Source organism: Petromyzon marinus, chromosome 37, assembly GCF_048934315.1.
Source record: "Petromyzon marinus isolate PM22_M1 ecotype Great Lakes invasive population chromosome 37, UKy_Petmar_22M1.pri1.0, whole genome shotgun sequence".
Taxonomy (NCBI): Eukaryota; Metazoa; Chordata; class Hyperoartia; order Petromyzontiformes; family Petromyzontidae; genus Petromyzon; species Petromyzon marinus.
The window spans coordinates 324,931-341,139 of record NC_133703.1 but is presented as its reverse complement, the minus strand read 5'-3'; positions in this window follow the sequence as shown (position 1 = coordinate 341,139).

Below are 16,209 nucleotides of genomic sequence, written 5' to 3'. Positions count from 1 at the left end.
ACATATGTGAAACTATTGGGACATCTGTGAAACTATTTGGGACATCTGTTAAAGTATTGGGACATCTGTGAAACTCCTGGTACATCTGTTAAATTATTGGGACATCTGTGAAACTATGGGGACATCTGTGAAACTAATGGGACATATGTGAAACTATTGGGGCATCTGTGAAACGACTGGGTGATCTGTGAAACTACTGGGACATATGTGAACTTATTGGGACATCTGTGAAACTATTGGGACATCTGTGAAACTATTGGGACATCGGTGAAACTATGGGGACATCTGTGAAACTTATGGGACATATGTGAAACTATTGGGGCATCTGTGAAACTACTGGGATCATCTGTGAAACTAGCGGGACATCTGTAAAACTACTGGGACATCTTTGAAACTATTGGAACATCTGTGAAACTATGGGGACATCTATTAACCTACTGGAATATCTATAAAACTTCTGGGACATCTGTGAAACTATTGGGACATCTGTGAAACTATTGGGAAATCTGTGAAACTATTGGGACATCTGCGAATCTATTCGGACATCTGTGAAACTATTTGGGACATCTGTTAAACTATTGGGACATCTGTGAAACTACTGGTACATCTGTGAAATTATTGGGACATCTGTGAAACTATGGGGACATCTGTGAAACTAATGGGACATATGTGAAACTATTGGGGCATCTGTGAAACTACTGGGACATATGTGAACCTATTGGGACATCTGTGAAACTTTTGGGACATCTGTGAAACTATGGGGACATCTGTTAACCTACTGGGACATCTGTGAAACTACTGGGACATCTGTTAAACTACTGGGACATCTGTTGAACTATTGGGACATCTGTGAATCTACTGGGACATCTGTAAAACTACTGGGACATATGTGAATCTATTGGGACATCTGTGAAACTATTGGGACATCTGTGAAACTATTGAGACATCTGTGAAACAACTGGGAAATCTGTGAAACTATTGGGACATCTGTGAAACTATTTGGGACATCTGTTAAACTATTGGGACATCTGTGAAACTACTGATACATCTGTTAAATTATTGGGACATCTGTGAAACTATGGGGACATCTGTGAAACTAATGGGACATATGCGAAACTATTGGGGCATCTGTGAAACGACTTGGTGATCTGTGAAACTACTGGGACATATGTGAACTTATTGGGACATCTGTGAGACTATTGGGACATCTGTGAAACTATTGGGACATCTGTGAAACTATGGGGACATCTGTGAAACTAATGGGACATATTTGAAAATATTGGGACATCTGTGAAACTACTGGTACATCTGTTAAATTATTGGGACATCTGTAAAACTATGGGGACATCTGTGAAACTAATGGGACATATGTGAAACTATTGGGGCATCTGTGAAACGAATGGGTGATCTGTGACACTAGTGGGACATATGTGAACTTATTGGGACATCTGTGAAACTATTGGGACATCTGTGAAACTATTGGGACATCTGTGAAACTATGGGGACATCTGTGCAACTAATGGGACATATGTGAAACTATTGGGGCATCTGTGAAACTACTGGGATCATCTGTGAAACTACTGGGACATCTGTAAAACTACTGGGACATCTTTGAAACTATTGGGACATCTGTGAAACTATGGGGACATCTGTTAACCTACTGGAATATCTGTAAAACTCCTGGGACATCTGTGAAACTATTGGGACATCTGTGAAACTATTGGGACATCTGTGAAACTACTGGTACATCTGTGAAATTATTGGGACATCTGTGATACTATGGGGACATCTGTGAAACTAATGGGACATATGTGAAACTATTGGGGCATCTGTGAAACGACTGGGTGATCTGTGAAACTACTGGGACATATGTGAACTTATTGGGACATCTGTGAAACTATTGGGACATCTGTGAAACTATTGGGACATCTGTGAAGCTCTGGGGACATCTGTGAAACTAATGGGACATATGTGAAACTATTGGGACATCTGTGAAACTACTGGTACATGTTAAATTATTGGGACATCTGTAAAACTATGGGGACATCTGTGAAACTAATGGGACATATGTGAAACTATTGGGGCATCTGTGAAACGACTGGGTGATCTGTGACACTAGTGGGACATATGTGAACTTATTGGGACATCTGTGAAACTATTGGGACATCTGTGAAACTATTGGGACATCTGTGAAATTATGGGGACATCTGTGCAACTAATGGGACATATGTGAAACTATTGGGGCATCTGTGAAACTACTGGGATCATCTGTGAAACTACTGGGACATCTGTAAAACTACTGGGACATCTTTGAAACTATTGGGACATCTGTGAAACTATGGGGACATCTGTTAACCTACTGGAATATCTGTAAAACTTCTGGGACATCTGTGAAACTATTGGGACATCTGTGAAACTATTGGGACATCTGTGAAACTACTGGTACATCTGTGAAATTATTGGGACATCTGTGAAACTATGGGGACATCTGTGAAACTAATGGGACATATGTGAAACTATTGGGGCATCTGTGAAACTACTGGGACATATGTGAACCTATTGGGACATCTGTGAAACTATTGGGACATCTGTGAAACTATGGGGACATCTGTGAAACTACTGGGACATCTGTTAAACTACTGGGACATCTGTTGAACTATTGGGACATCTGTGAATCTACTGGGACATCTGTAAAACTACTGGGACATATGTGAATCTATTGGGACATCTGTGAAACTATTGAGACATCTGTGAAACTATTGGGACATCTGTTAAACTACTGGTACATCTGTTAAATTATTGGGACATCTGTAAAACTATGGGGACATCTGTGAAACTATGGGGACATCTGTGAAACTATTGGGGCATCTGTGAATCTACTGGGATCATCTGTGAAACTACCGGGACATCTGTAAAACTACTGGGACATCTTTGAAACTATTGGGACATCTGTGAAACTATGGGGACATCTGTTAACCTACTGGAATATCTGTAAAACTTCTGGGACATCTGTGAAACTATTGGGACATCTGTGAAACTATTGGGAAATCTGTGAAACTATTGGGACATCTGTGAATCTATTGGGACATCTGTGAAACTATTTGGGACATCTGTTAAACTATTGGGACATCTGTGAAACTACTGGTACATCTGTGAAATTATTGGGACATCTGTGAAACTATGGGGACATCTGTGAAACTAATGGGACATATGTGAAACTATTGGGGCATCTGTGAAACTACTGGGACATATGTGAACCTATTGGGACATCTGTGAAACTTTTGGGACATCTGTGAAACTATGGGGACATCTCTTAACCTACTGGGACATCTGTGAAACTATTGGGACATCTGTGAAACTATTTGGGACATCTGTTAAAGTATTGGGACATCTGTGAAACTACTGATACATCTGTTAAATTATTGGGACATCTGTGAAACTATGGGGACATCTGTGAAACTAATGGGACATATGTGAAACTATTGGGGCATCTGTGAAACGACTGGGTGATCTGTGAAACTACTGGGACATATGTGAACTTATTGGGACATCTGTGAAACTATTGGGACATCTGTGAAACTATTGGGACATCGGTGAAACTATGGGGACATCTGTGAAACTAATGGGACATATGTGAAACTATTGGGGCATCTGTGAAACTACTGGGATCATCTGTGAAACTAGCGGGACATCTGTAAAACTACTGGGACATCTTTGAAACTATTGGAACATCTGTGAAACTATGGGGACATCTATTAACCTACTGGAATATCTATAAAACTTCTGGGACATCTGTGAAACTATTGGGACATCTGTGAAACTATTGGGAAATCTGTGAAACTATTGGGACATCTGCGAATCTATTGGGACATCTGTGAAACTATTTGGGACATCTGTTAAACTATTGGGACATCTGTGAAACTACTGGTACATCTGTGAAATTATTGGGACATCTGTGAAACTATGGGGACATCTGTGAAACTAATGGGACATATGTGAAACTATTGGGGCATCTGTGAAACTACTGGGACATATGTGAACCTATTGGGACATCTGTGAAACTTTTGGGACATCTGTGAAACTATGGGGACATCTGTTAACCTACTTGGACATCTGTGAAACTACTGGGACATCTGTTAAACTACTGGGACATCTGTTGAACTATTGGGACATCTGTGAATCTACTGGGACATCTGTAAAACTACTGGGACATATGCGAATCTATTGGGACATCTGTGAAACTATTGGGACATCTGTGAAACTATTGAGACATCTGTGAAACAACTGGGAAATCTGTGAAACTATTGGGACATCTGTGAAACTATTTGGGACATCTGTTAAACTATTGGGACATCTGTGAAACTACTGATACATCTGTTAAATTATTGGGACATCTGTGAAACTATGGGGACATCTGTGAAACTAATGGGACATATGCGAAACTATTGGGGCATCTGTGAAACGACTTGGTGATCTGTGAAACTACTGGGACATATGTGAACTTATTGGGACATCTGTGAGACTATTGGGACATCTGTGAAACTATTGGGACATCTGTGAAACTATGGGGACATCTGTGAAACTAATGGGACATATTTGAAAATATTGGGACATCTGTGAAACTACTGGTACATCTGTTAAATTATTGGGACATCTGTAAAACTATGGGGACATCTGTGAAACTAATGGGACATATGTGAAACTATTGGGGCATCTATGAAACGACTGGGTGATCTGTGACACTAGTGGGACATATGTGAACTTATTGGGACATCTGTGAAACTATTGGGACATCTGTGAAACTATTGGGACATCTGTGAAACTATGGGGACATCTGTGCAACTAATGGGACATAAGTGAAACTATTGGGGCATCTGTGAAACTACTGGGATCATCTGTGAAACTACTGGGACATCTGTAAAACTACTGGGACATCTTTGAAACTATTGGGACATCTGTGAAACTATGGGGACATCTGTTAACCTACTGGAATATCTGTAAAACTCCTGGGACATCTGTGAAACTATTGGGACATCTGTGAAACTATTGGGACATCTGTGAAACTACTGGTACATCTGTGAAATTATTGGGACATCTGTGATACTATGGGGACATCTGTGAAACGACTGGGTGATCTGTGAAACTACTGGGACATATGTGAACTTATTGGGACATCTGTGAAACTATTGGGACATCTGTGAAACTATTGGGACATCTGTGAAGCTATGGGGACATCTGTGAAACTAATGGGACATATGTGAAACTATTGGGACATCTGTGAAACTACTGGTACATGTTAAATTATTGGGACATCTGTAAAACTATGGGGACATCTGTGAAACTAATGGGACATATGTGAAACTATTGGGGCATCTGTGAAACGACTGGGTGATCTGTGACACTAGTGGGACATATGTGAACGTATTGGGACATCTGTGAAACTATTGGGACATCTGTGAAACTATTGGGACATCTGTGAAACTATGGGGACATCTGTGCAACTAATGGGACATATGTGAAACTATTGGGGCATCTGTGAAACTACTGGGATCATCTGTGAAACTACTGGGACATCTGTAAAACTACTGGGACATCTTTGAAACTATTGGGACATCTGTGAAACTATGGGGACATCTGTTAACCTACTGGAATATCTGTAAAACTTCTGGGACATCTGTGAAACTATTGGGACATGTGTGAAACTATTGGGACATCTGTGAAACTACTGGTACATCTGTGAAATTATTGGGACATCTGTGAAACTATGGGGACATCTGTGAAACTAATGGGACATATGTGAAACTATTGGGGCATCTGTGAAACTACTGGGACATATGTGAACCTATTGGGACATCTGTGAAACTATTGGGACATCTGTGAAACTATGGGGACATCTGTGAAACTACTGGGACATCTGTTAAACTACTGGGACATCTGTTGAACTATTGGGACATCTGTGAATCTACTGGGACATCTGTAAAACTACTGGGACATATGTGAATCTATTGGGACATCTGTGAAACTATTGAGACATCTGTGAAAATATTGGGACATCTGTTAAACTACTGGTACATCTGTTAAATTATTGGGACATCTGTAAAACTATGGGGACATCTGTGAAACTATGGGGACATCTGTGAAACTATTGGGGCATCTGTGAATCTACTGGGATCATCTGTGAAACTACCGGGACATCTGTAAAACTACTGGGACATCTTTGAAACTATTGGGACATCTGTGAAACTATGGGGACATCTGTTAACCTACTGGAATATCTGTAAAACTTCTGGGACATCTGTGAATCTATTGGGACATCTGTGAAACTATTTGGGACATCTGTTAAACTATTGGGACATCTGTGAAACTACTGGTACATCTGTGAAATTATTGGGACATCTGTGAAACTATGGGGACATCTGTGAAACTAATGGGACATATGTGAAACTATTGGGGCATCTGTGAAACTACTGGGACATATGTGAACCTATTGGGACATCTGTGAAACTTTTGGGACATCTGTGAAACTATGGGGACATCTCTTAACCTACTGGGACATCTGTGAAACTACTGGGACATCTGTTAAACTACTGGGACATCTGTTGAACTATTGGGACATCTGTGAATCTACTGGGACATCTGTAAAACTACTGGGACATATGTGAATCTATTGGGACATCTGTGAAACTATTGGGACATCTGTGAAACTATTGAGACATCTGTGAAACAACTGGGAAATCTGTGAAACTATTGGGACATCTGTGAAACTAATGGGACATATTTGAAAATATTGGGACATCTGTGAAACTACTGGTACATCTGTTAAATTATTGGGACATCTGTAAAACTATGGGGACATCTGTGAAACTAATGGGACATATGTGAAACTATTGGGGCATCTGTGAAACGACTGGGTGATCTGTGACACTAGTGGGACATATGTGAACTTATTGGGACATCTGTGAAACTATTGGGACATCTGTGAAACTACTGGGACATCTGTAAAACTACTGGGACATCTTTGAAACTATTGGGACATCTGTGAAACTATGGGGACATCTGTTAACCTACTGGAATATCTGTAAAACTTCTGGGACATCTGTGAAACTATTGGGACATCTGTGAAACTATTGGGACATCTGTGAAACTACTGGTACATCTGTGAAATTATTGGGACATCTGTGAAACTATGGGGACATCTGTGAAACTAATGGGACATATGTGAAACTATTGGGGCATCTGTGAAACTACTGGGACATATGTGAACCTATTGGGACATCTGTGAAACTATTGGGACATCTGTGAAACTATGGGGACATCTGTGAAACTACTGGGACATCTGTTAAACTACTGGGACATCTGTTGAACTATTGGGACATCTGTGAATCTACTGGGACATCTGTAAAACTACTGGGACATATGTGAATCTATTGGGACATCTGTGAAACTATTGAGACATCTGTGAAACTATTGGGACATCTGTTAAACTACTGGTACATCTGTTAAATTATTGGGACATCTGTAAAACTATGGGGACATCTGTGAAACTATGGGGACATCTGTGAAACTATTGGGGCATCTGTGAATCTACTGGGATCATCTGTGAAACTACCGGGACATCTGTAAAACTACTGGGACATCTTTGAAACTATTGGGACATCTGTGAAACTATGGGGACATCTGTTAACCTACTGGAATATCTGTAAAACTTCTGGGACATCTGTGAAACTATTGGGACATCTGTGAAACTATTGGGAAATCTGTGAAACTATTGGGACATCTGTGAATCTATTGGGACATCTGTGAAACTATTTGGGACATCTGTTAAACTATTGGGATATCTGTGAAACTACTGGTACATCTGTGAAATTATTGGGACATCTGTGAAACTATGGGGACATCTGTGAAACTAATGGGACATATGTGAAACTATTGGGGCATCTGTGAAACTACTGGGACATATGTGAACCTATTGGGACATCTGTGAAACTTTTGGGACATCTGTGAAACTATGGGGACATCTCTTAACCTACTGGGACATCTGTGAAACTATTGGGACATCTGTGAAACTATTTGGGACATCTGTTAAAGTATTGGGACATCTGTGAAACTACTGATACATCTGTTAAATTATTGGGACATCTGTGAAACTATGGGGACATCTGTGAAACTAATGGGACATATGTGAAACTATTGGGGCATCTGTGAAACGACTGGGTGATCTGTGAAACTACTGGGACATATGTGAACTTATTGGGACATCTGTGAAACTATTGGGACATCTGTGAAACTATTGGGACATCGGTGAAACTATGGGGACATCTGTGAAACTAATGGGACATATGTGAAACTATTGGGGCATCTGTGAAACTACTGGGATCATCTGTGAAACTAGCGGGACATCTGTAAAACTACTGGGACATCTTTGAAACTATTGGAACATCTGTGAAACTATGGGGACATCTATTAACCTACTGGAATATCTATAAAACTTCTGGGACATCTGTGAAACTATTGGGACATCTGTGAAACTATTGGGAAATCTGTGAAACTATTGGGACATCTGCGAATCTATTGGGACATCTGTGAAACTATTTGGGACATCTGTTAAACTATTGGGACATCTGTGAAACTACTGGTACATCTGTGAAATTATTGGGACATCTGTGAAACTATGGGGACATCTGTGAAACTAATGGGACATATGTGAAACTATTGGGGCATCTGTGAAACTACTGGGACATATGTGAACCTATTGGGACATCTGTGAAACTTTTGGGACATCTGTGAAACTATGGGGACATCTGTTAACCTACTTGGACATCTGTGAAACTACTGGGACATCTGTTAAACTACTGGGACATCTGTTGAACTATTGGGACATCTGTGAATCTACTGGGACATCTGTAAAACTACTGGGACATATGCGAATCTATTGGGACATCTGTGAAACTATTGGGACATCTGTGAAACTATTGAGACATCTGTGAAACAACTGGGAAATCTGTGAAACTATTGGGACATCTGTGAAACTATTTGGGACATCTGTTAAACTATTGGGACATCTGTGAAACTACTGATACATCTGTTAAATTATTGGGACATCTGTGAAACTATGGGGACATCTGTGAAACTAATGGGACATATGCGAAACTATTGGGGCATCTGTGAAACGACTTGGTGATCTGTGAAACTACTGGGACATATGTGAACTTATTGGGACATCTGTGAGACTATTGGGACATCTGTGAAACTATTGGGACATCTGTGAAACTATTGGGACATCTGTGAAGCTATGGGGACATCTGTGAAACTAATGGGACATATGTGAAACTATTGGGACATCTGTGAAACTACTGGTACATGTTAAATTATTGGGACATCTGTAAAACTATGGGGACATCTGTGAAACTAATGGGACATATGTGAAACTATTGGGGCATCTGTGAAACGACTGGGTGATCTGTGACACTAGTGGGACATATGTGAACTTATTGGGACATCTGTGAAACTATTGGGACATCTGTGAAACTATTGGGACATCTGTGAAACTATGGGGACATCTGTGCAACTAATGGGACATATGTGAAACTATTGGGGCATCTGTGAAACTACTGGGATCATCTGTGAAACTACTGGGACATCTGTAAAACTACTGGGACATCTTTGAAACTATTGGGACATCTGTGAAACTATGGGGACATCTGTTAACCTACTGGAATATCTGTAAAACTTCTGGGACATCTGTGAAACTATTGGGACATCTTTGAAACTATTGGGACATCTGTGAAACTACTGGTACATCTGTGAAATTATTGGGACATCTGTGAAACTATGGGGACATCTGTGAAACTAATGGGACATATGTGAAACTATTGGGGCATCTGTGAAACTACTGGGACATATGTGAACCTATTGGGACATCTGTGAAACTATTGGGACATCTGTGAAACTATGGGGACATCTGTGAAACTACTGGGACATCTGTTAAACTACTGGGACATCTGTTGAACTATTGGGACATCTGTGAATCTACTGGGACATCTGTAAAACTACTGGGACATATGTGAATCTATTGGGACATCTGTGAAACTATTGAGACATCTGTGAAAATATTGGGACATCTGTTAAACTACTGGTACATCTGTTAAATTATTGGGACATCTGTAAAACTATGGGGACATCTGTGAAACTATGGGGACATCTGTGAAACTATTGGGGCATCTGTGAATCTACTGGGATCATCTGTGAAACTACCGGGACATCTGTAAAACTACTGGGACATCTTTGAAACTATTGGGACATCTGTGAAACTATGGGGACATCTGTTAACCTACTGGAATATCTGTAAAACTTCTGGGACATCTGTGAAACTATTGGGACATCTGTGAAACTATTGGGAAATCTGTGAAACTATTGGGACATCTGTGAATCTATTGGGACATCTGTGAAACTATTTGGGACATCTGTTAAACTATTGGGACATCTGTGAAACTACTGGTACATCTGTGAAATTATTGGGACATCTGTGAAACTATGGGGACATCTGTGAAACTAATGGGACATATGTGAAACTATTGGGGCATCTGTGAAACTACTGGGACATATGTGAACCTATTGGGACATCTGTGAAACTTTTGGGACATCTGTGAAACTATGGGGACATCTCTTAACCTACTGGGACATCTGTGAAACTACTGGGACATCTGTTAAACTACTGGGACATCTGTTGAACTATTGGGACATCTGTGAATCTACTGGGACATCTGTAAAACTACTGGGACATATGTGAATCTATTGGGACATCTGTGAAACTATTGGGACATCTGTGAAACTATTGAGACATCTGTGAAACAACTGGGAAATCTGTGAAACTATTGGGACATCTGTGAAACTATTTGGGACATCTGTTAAACTATTGGGACATCTGTGAAACTACTGATACATCTGTTAAATTATTGGGACATCTGTGAAACTATGGGGACATCTGTGAAACTAATGGGACATATGCGAAACTATTGGGGCATCTGTGAAACGACTGGGTGATCTGTGAAACTACTGGGACATATGTGAACTTATTGGGACATCTGTGAGACTATTGGGACATCTGTGAAACTATTGGGACATCTGTGAAACTATGGGGACATCTGTGAAACTAATGGGACATATTTGAAACTATTGGGACATCTGTGAAACTACTGGTACATCTGTTAAATTATTGGGACATCTGTAAAACTATGGGGACATCTGTGAAACTAATGGGACATATGTGAAACTATTGGGGCATCTGTGAAACGACTGGGTGATCTGTGACACTAGTGGGAAATATGTGAACTTATTGGGACATCTGTGAAACTATTGGGACATCTGTGAAACTATTGGGACATCTGTGAAACTATGGGGACATCTGTGCAACTAATGGGACATATGTGAAACTATTGGGGCATCTGTGAAACTACTGGGATCATCTGTGAAACTACTGGGACATCTGTAAAACTACTGGGACATCTTTGAAACTATTGGGACATCTGTGAAACTATGGGGACATCTGTTAACCTACTGGAATATCTGTAAAACTCCTGGGACATCTGTGAAACTATTGGGACATCTGTGAAACTATTGGGACATCTGTGAAACTACTGGTACATCTGTGAAATTATTGGGACATCTGTGATACTATGGGGACATCTGTGAAACTAATGAGACATATGTGAAATTATTGGGGCATCTGTGAAACGACTGGGTGATCTGTGAAACTACTGGGACATATGTGAACTTATTGGGACATCTGTGAAACTATTGGGACATCTGTGAAACTATTGGGACATCTGTGAAGCTATGGGGACATCTGTGAAACTAATGGGACATATTTGAAACTATTGGGACATCTGTGAAACTACTGGTACATGTTAAATTATTGGGACATCTGTAAAACTATGGGGACATCTGTGAAACTAATGGGACATATGTGAAACTATTGGGGCATCTGTGAAACGACTGGGTGATCTGTGACACTAGTGGGACATATGTGAACTTATTGGGACATCTGTGAAACTATTGGGACATCTGTGAAACTATTGGGACATCTGTGAAACTATGGGAACATCTGTGCAACTAATGGGACATATGTGAAACTATTGGGGCATCTGTGAAACTACTGGGATCATCTGTGAAACTACTGGGACATCTGTAAAACTACTGGGACATCTTTGAAACTATTGGGACATCTGTGAAACTATGGGGACATCTGTTAACCTACTGGAATATCTGTAAAACATCTGGGACATCTGTGAAACTATTGGGACATCTGTGAAACTATTGGGACATCTGTGAAACTACTGGTACATCTGTGAAATTATTGGGACATCTGTGAAACTATGGGGACATCTGTGAAACTAATGGGACATATGTGAAACTATTGGGGCATCTGTGAAACTACTGGGACATATGTGAACCTATTGGGACATCTGTGAAACTTTTGGGACATCTGTGAAACTATGGGGACATCTGTTAACCTACTGGGACATCTGTGAAACTACTGGGACATATGTTAAACTACTGGGACATCTGTTGAACTATTGGGACATCTGTGAATCTACTGGGACATCTGTAAAACTACTGGGACATATGTGAATCTATTGGGACATCTGTGAAACTATTGGGACATCTGTGAAACTACTGGTACATCTGTGAAATTATTGGGACATCTGTGAAACTATGGGGACATCTGTGAAACTAATGGGACATATGTGAAAATATTGGGGCATCTGTGAAACTACTGGGACATATGTGAAACTACTGGGACATCTGTAAAACTACTGGGACATCTTTGAAACTATTGGGACATCTGTGAAACTATTGGGACATCTGTTAAACTTCTGGGACATCTGTGAAACTATTGGGACATCTGTGAAACTATTTGGGACATCTGTTAAAGTATTGGGACATCTGTGAAACTACTGGTACATCTGTTAAATTATTGGGACATCTGTGAAACTATGGGGACATCTGTGAAACTAATGGGACATATGTGAAACTATTGGGGCATCTGTGAAACGACTGGGTGATCTGTGAAACTACTGGGACATATGTGAACTTATTGGGACATCTGTGAAACTATTGGGACATCTGTGAAACTATTGGGACATCGGTGAAACTATGGGGACATCTGTGAAACTAATGGGACATATGTGAAACTATTGGGGCATCTGTGAAACTACTGGGATCATCTGTGAAACTAGCGGGACATCTGTAAAACTACTGGGACATCTTTGAAACTATTGGAACATCTGTGAAACTATGGGGACATCTATTAACCTACTGGAATATCTATAAAACTTCTGGGACATCTGTGAAACTATTGGGACATCTGTGAAACTATTGGGAAATCTGTGAAACTATTGGGACATCTGTGAATCTATTGGGACATCTGTGAAACTATTTGGGACATCTGTTAAACTATTGGGACATCTGTGAAACTACTGGTACATCTGTGAAATTATTGGGACATCTGTGAAACTATGGGGACATCTGTGAAACTAATGGGACATATGTGAAACTATTGGGGCATCTGTGAAACTACTGGGACATATGTGAACCTATTGGGACATCTGTGAAACTTTTGGGACATCTGTGAAACTATGGGGACATCTGTTAAACTACTGGGACATCTGTGAAACTACTGGGACATCTGTTAAACTACTGGGACATCTGTTGAACTATTGGGACATCTGTGAATCTACTGGGACATCTGTAAAACTACTGGGACATATGTGAATCTATTGGGACATCTGTGAAACTATTGGGACATCTGTGAAACTATTGAGACATCTGTGAAACAACTGGGAAATCTGTGAAACTATTGGGACATCTGTGAAACTATTTGGGACATCTGTTAAACTATTGGGACATCTGTGAAACTACTGATACATCTGTTAAATTATTGGGACATCTGTGAAACTATGGGGACATCTGTGAAACTAATGGGACATATGCGAAACTATTGGGGCATCTGTGAAACGACTTGGTGATCTGTGAAACTACTGGGACATATGTGAACTTATTGGGACATCTGTGAGACTATTGGGACATCTGTGAAACTATTGGGACATCTGTGAAACTATGGGGACATCTGTGAAACTAATGGGACATATTTGAAAATATTGGGACATCTGTGAAACTACTGGTACATCTGTTAAATTATTGGGACATCTGTAAAACTATGGGGACATCTGTGAAACTAATAGGACATATGTGAACTTATTGGGACATCTGTGAAACTATTGGGACATCTGTGAAACTATTGGGACATCTGTGAAACTATGGGGACATCTGTGCAACTAATGGGACATATGTGAAACTATTGGGGCATCTGTGAAACTACTGTGATCATCTGTGAAACTACTGGGACATCTGTAAAACTACTGGGACATCTTTGAAGCTATTGGGACATCTGTGAAACTATGGGGACATCTGTTAACCTACTGGAATATCTGTAAAACTCCTGGGACATCTGTGAAACTATTGGGACATCTGTGAAACTATTGGGACATCTGTGAAACTACTGGTACATCTGTGAAATTATTGGGACATCTGTGATACTATGGGGACATCTGTGAAACTAATGGGACATATGTGAAACTATTGGGGCATCTGTGAAACGACTGGGTGATCTGTGAAACTACTGGGACATATGTGAACTTATTGGGACATCTGTGAAACTATTGGGACATCTGTGAAACTATTGGGACATCTGTGAAGCTATGGGGACATCTGTGAAACTAATGGGACATATGTGAAACTATTGGGACATCTGTGAAACTACTGGTACATGTTAAATTATTGGGACATCTGTAAAACTATGGGGACATCTGTGAAACTAATGGGACATATGTGAAACTATTGGGGCATCTGTGAAACGACTGGGTGATCTGTGACACTAGTGGGACATATGTGAACTTATTGGGACATCTGTGAAACTATTGGGACATCTGTGAAACTATTGGGACATCTGTGAAACTATGGGAACATCTGTGCAACTAATGGGACATATGTGAAACTATTGGGGCATCTGTGAAACTACTGGGATCATCTGTGAAACTACTGGGACATCTGTAAAACTACTGGGACATCTTTGAAACTATTGGGACATCTGTGAAACTATGGGGACATCTGTTAACCTACTGGAATATCTGTAAAACTTCTGGGACATCTGTGAAACTATTGGGACATCTGTGAAACTATTGGGACATCTGTGAAACTACTGGTACATCTGTGAAATTATTGGGACATCTGTGAAACTATGGGGACATCTGTGAAACTAATGGGACATATGTGAAACTATTGGGGCATCTGTGAAACTACTGGGACATATGTGAACCTATTGGGACATCTGTGAAACTATTGGGACATCTGTGAAACTATGGGGACATCTGTGAAACTACTGGGACATCTGTTAAACTACTGGGACATCTGTTGAACTATTGGGACATCTGTGAATCTACTGGGACATCTGTAAAACTACTGGGACATATGTGAATCTATTGGGACATCTGTGAAACTATTGAGACATCTGTGAAACTATTGGGACATCTGTTAAACTACTGGTACATCTGTTAAATTATTGGGACATCTGTAAAACTATGGGGACATCTGTGAAACTAATGGGACATATGTGAAACTATTGGGGCATCTGTGAAACGACTGGGTGATCTGTGACACTAGTGGGACATATGTGAACTTATTGGGACATCTGTGAAACTATTGGGACATCTGTGAAACTATGGGGACATCTGTGCAACTAATGGGACATATGTGAAACTATTGGGGCATCTGTGAAACTACTGGGATCATCTGTGAAACTACTGGGACATCTGTAAAACTACTGGGACATCTTTGAAACTATTGGGACATCTGTGAAACTATGGGGACATCTGTTAACCTACTGGAATATCTGTAAAACTTCTGGGACATCTGTGAAACTATTGGGACATCTGTGAAACTATTGGGACATCTGTGAAACTACTGCTACATCTGTGAAATTATTGGGACATCTGTGAAACTATGGGGACATCTGTGAAACTAATGGGACATATGTGAAACTATTGGGGCATCTGTGAAACTACTGGGACATATGTGAACCTATTGGGACATCTGTGAAACTATTGGGACATCTGTGAAACTATGGGGACATCTGTGAAACTACTGGGACAT